This window comes from Gavialis gangeticus, unplaced genomic scaffold (genome assembly GCF_001723915.1).
Source record: "Gavialis gangeticus isolate Ggan-Ray unplaced genomic scaffold, GavGan_comp1, whole genome shotgun sequence".
Lineage (NCBI taxonomy): Eukaryota > Metazoa > Chordata > Crocodylia > Gavialidae > Gavialis > Gavialis gangeticus.
The window spans coordinates 47,335,741-47,340,850 of record NW_017728997.1 but is presented as its reverse complement, the minus strand read 5'-3'; positions in this window follow the sequence as shown (position 1 = coordinate 47,340,850).

The following is a 5,110-nucleotide window of genomic DNA, read 5'->3' as shown; positions in this document are numbered from 1 at the left end:
CCTGCCCCAAACCACAACCCGTCGCTGGGCACCTGAACTCCCCCTCCAGATCTGAGACCTATAACAAAGAAAGGATAAGAATAAGCATCATGCCAGTCCTTGCCTGGGCACATGGGAAGACGTTGAGGCTCCCTAAGGATCCCCTGTTCAGGCTCAGCATGTGCCGAGGTCTCTGGGATCTCAACATTTTGAGATATTTCAGGGCAGTGTGACGTGGACTCACCTGGCAGTGTTGTGAGAAGGAAGTGCAGCTTCCCCCAGGACTGCACAGTGCTGGTCTGCAGGGATGGTGGAGGACCAAACCCCTGGACACCCCCTGCCTACCCCAGCCTCAGGGGAGCCAGAAGATGACAGTGGTTATCAGGTGTTTGTGGCTCTGAATTTGCCTCACTTGACCATCACAAGGTCCCCTCTGAGTCCAGCACCTCCCACTCCTGGAGACAGGCCCAGGAAAGAGCCTCAGTGGAAGAGGGTGCTGGTGGCAGGGAAGCTGCAGGGGCTGGGCCATGGGAGAAGGAGCTGGGGCTAGAGGTGTCCCAGAGGGCTGCTTTGGCCTGAGCTGAGGCAGGAGGGTCAGAGCTGCGGTTGGCCTCCATATGGGGAACAGAGAGTTGTCCGTGGGATGAAGTTCTCTCCCCACAGCCTCCAAGAGCCCCTCTTACCCACCCCAACCTGGCTCTGGGGCACCTGGCACTGGGCACCAGGGGCCCTGATTCTACCCCTGCTGCCAGCCCCAGCCCTGCCCCAAGTTGATGAATCCTGTTGCTAATAAAGATAAAGCTATTTACCACCCCACCAGTCTCTGCTGAATGGTGACTGGAGGACAGGGCCCCAAAGGCACGGAGGTTTGAGTGAGTCCCCCATCCCTGGGACCCAGTGGCATGAAGCAAACACTGTTTGGTGTCAGAAGTGACCTGTCTCTCGGTCAAGTCACCAGCATCCTGATTAAGGGGGTTATAGAGTTCATTCAAAGAAAAAAAATGGAGCATTTCAAACCTCCTTCAACATTATCCTTTATTGGAAATCTTGGGGAGATTGGAGGAGATGGGAACAGAAGCCTCAATTACACCTTGCAGTCAGAAAGGAAGAGGCAGAGGATTATAAAATTGCAGTCATGCTTCACTGTGCTGGGGATAAAGCCCTAGAAGTTTACAACAGCATGCAAGGGGTGTTTTCTTGCAGTGATAGCAGATAAGAATAATGCAAACAATTCTGCAGCTACCAATCCTAGAGCTGTCACAGGGTCAAGGTACATCTGGTCAGTATGCGAGCTTCACCCTGAGGTTCTCTCTTGAATGTCAGATTTCAGCAGCCTAAAGGTCAAAGGCCGAGCTCCCACCCCTCCCAGTGGGGACAGTGAGACGGGCTGGTGGTATGCCTTCTGTCCATAGTGGCCTCGGATTCTCTTCTCGGAGAGATTTTGCTGCACTGAAATCTCTCTTTTTGTATTCTTTCCCCCCTCTGATGACTCTTCATCTTACCCAATCCTCCAGTTTGACTAGGTCACTCTTCATCCTTGGGCATTGCTGATTGGTTTCCCTGTGGTCATCATACTGTTCATGTTCTGTCCTGTCAGCGTATTCCTTTGTTTCCCAAATCCATCACATGCACACGTCTTAATTTGAGCCTTTTCTGGTCTTTCCTAATTGAGTCCGTTTACCAAAACCAGAAATCCCAAGGGCTATGTAGTGGGCACTGTGACCTGGCCAACACAGTGGAGTCCCTTATTTCATTTTATGGAACAGTGTGGTACATGTTTTCAATTTCCCAGCCTGCAAATCTGCTTGCTGCTTGCCTGTGTCAGACACTGTGGGCCTTGAAAGAAACTGTATCAACAATAGGCTTTTAGAAATCAATTAACCCTTCCCGTTGCCCTGGACCATTATTCTATTACATATCTATTTTGCCTACAAGCCAACTCGGAAAAGCAAACCTCTAAATACCATTTTCTAGCCATTAATGTGGACCCACTGTGTTCATAGGGCCTTGTCTTTTATGTGGCACTGCTGCTCCATCTGCTTATGCTCAGGCTGCTGCATGCGGCCCACCAGGGCCTCATAGATGTGGGTGTTGGAGCACTTACCTGAGACAAACTGGCTCTGGACCTTGATGTCACCCCACAGCACCACAATGCCCAGTTTCATTCTGGGACCTGTTAGGCTCCTGGGATGCAGTGCGGCATCAGGGACAACACCAGCATGGCTCCCTTGATGGCTCTCAGGGGCTGCAGGAAAGAGTCCAGGTCTGCCAGGCCTTGGCAGGTGCCTGCAGCACACAGTGCAGGGCATGGCATGGCATGGGACAGGCAGGCAGGTGGTAAGATTCAGCCAGGGGCCACTGCTGGGATCCATGCAGACTGCTGCAACTGTCATGGGGACACTGCTGCAGGATGTGGTGGCCAGAAGCAGGGAAAAGGTGGCAAAGGCCCCCAGAGTCCCCTCAGAGTTTTAAAGGCCAAGCTGAGTCTTGGGGCTAGAAACGCTTCAAGCCCCATGGCCCTGGGACTAGCCTGAGGCTGCCCCTCTCATGGTGGGGCTAACCAGGAGAAAATTTGCTCCCAGTCAGCGTCTACATGTGTTTTACTGTGGAGTAACTATGGCACAGTTAATTTGCTACCTGCATTTGCAGATAGTAAACTAACCGCACAGTAGACTAATTTACTGTGCAATAAGCACTTTCATGTGTAAACAGTGATGATTTACTGCACAGTAGATTAGTCTATTGCACAGCAAAGCGTCTCGTGTAGACATACCCACAGAACACTCGGTTACTGTGTACTGAGGCCTGCACCTGAGCCACACTGCTGTGGCTAGCAGTCAGCCCTGCTGCAGCTCCTGGATCTCGGCATGTCTGGCTGCCCGCTGCTTCTCTCTCGCTCTCTTGCTCTCTCTCCCTGGTGAGCAATTTCTTGTGTGCAATCATGGCTAGGCTCCCCCTCTGCTACCTTTCTTTTTCCCCAGCAGCCTGCTGGGAACAGTAGTTCCTGCCACAATGTTACAGTCCATTACAGCAGTAACACACTGGGGACAGGTGAAGACCAGTCCTTAGTAACTTCACCCTGCCTTTTTTACCTGACTTCACACTTGACATGGTTACCTTTCACTGACTGATGTGCCAGCCTTCCCCACAAGGTGTCACCACCTGGTCAGAGATGCCATAGGAGACACTTGCTGGATGCAGGCAGCTGTCGGTGTCACTCAGTTTGAACTTCACTAGATCAGTGGGGCTGAGGCCAGGGGAGGAGCTGAACACAATTGGCCTCTACCCACTTTGGTTGTTGAAGGAGGGGTGAGTATTACCCACAGCAACCCAGCGCTAATGTCCCCAAGGAAGGAAGAATGAGTCCCAATGTTTGCTACAGACAGATAGCAAGACTGTATGTGATCCCATCTGCCCTGCATTGTGTGTGACAGTCTCTGAGCTCTGTAGAGTATCCTGTACAGAACAGGTCAGCACCCCCAGCTATAGGGCAGAGACCAGGCTACCCTGCAGCCTCAGGTGAGAGGTACCATGGCAGGAGTCTGTGGCCAGAGTTGTCCCTGTCCCCTTCTGTGCACTTTCCCATCTCTACTGATGGACAGGAGCAATCAGATCTATTCCATAGGCAAAGGGACTTTGGTAGATTTAGGGCAGAAGCCATGTCCCCAGTGCAGCACTATGCTTCTGTGAGAAAGAACTGCACTGCCTAGTGAATCCTTAAAGCTTAGCTTTAGGACCTGCTTCCTGATTGTTAGTCTTCTCAGTCTGCCCAACACAGTGATGTAACTCATCGGTTCTATGTGTATCACATCCCCTGAAGGCCTGTGCCACATGGAGGATAACTAGCCTGGTCCTGCTAACATTAGCTGTCCCATAGATTTAAAAGGGATGGGTTCAAACCGTGAGAACAACCACCCTGAGCAAGTATGATCTGTAATACTATACTACACTCTTCAGGTGTCTATTACAAGGAGTCCATGAAGGACACGTATGAATCCGACCTACTCCAGCAGTGTGGGAAGGCTGCTCTGCTGACAGCTGTGCAGTAGTTTGCCTGTGGCTTTACATTAGTGTGTACACTCCATAGAAAGGCCAAGACAAGGCTCTGTGTCCAGAGCTGCCCCCTTAAGGAAATGCCCCAGATCAGACTTAGTTTGAGTTGCAGGAACAAGTGGATGGAAAGCCAGCTGTGATGTTGCCTTGTACATAGATTGTCAAGGCTTCCTGATGCCACACAGGCTGTTGAAGGGTGTTTCCCTACTGCCCATTCTATGCATGCTTTTCCAGAAAACTATGTGAGCATTAATTACAAATATGCAAACTGGCTTCTCCAGCACTTGGAATCTTTAGGAGATTAACATTAGTTCATTTAGAAGGTGCTGGGCCCAGATCAGGGTTTTGGGGTTTGGGGTTTTTTTGAGGGGTGGGAAGGTGCCTCTGTGGCTGACAGGATCACACTGGACCCATCTGGCCTTGACCTCTAAGGCCAGATCACTGCATATTCCACACAAGGTAATGACTAACTGTTTTGATTTTTCCCTATAAGATGAGAAACATCTCAGCAGTCTCAGCTTGAGTGGCATTTTGATATTCAAGACAGACAGATAGACAGACAGACAGATAGATAGATAGATAGATAGACAGATAGATAGATAGATAGATAGATGAGGCTATGTAGAGATGGATGGATAGTCAGAGAGAGTGCTGAGTATGGATAGCCAGGCAGCCTGTGTTGGCCTGGGTGCTATAAAGGGCACCCGTCCATAGCACCATTTCAATATGCACGTTCAATATGCACGTTCATTTATTATGCACTGCCCAATGTGTCCATTCTTCAGCTGCTCCTAAACCAGCCTTAGGAGCCCCTTCCTCCTCTAAGTCTGGGGTGACATGCTGACAATTCTTGCTGTGATGGGGACGATAGGGTTGCACAGGAACAAGACAATGACACTGTTTTCTGGTAGTCAATGGGCCAGGCCTAGTGTCTGCATACCATGAAGGAGGACAGCCCCCAAACAGCCTGTTTTTTAAGCATGAATGGGGGGTCTCTGAGGATGCAGGTGAGGCTTCTTGTATGAATTGCCATCCCAGTAGGTGGGGAGTCAAAGTATGACTCCTCAAGAGATACAGA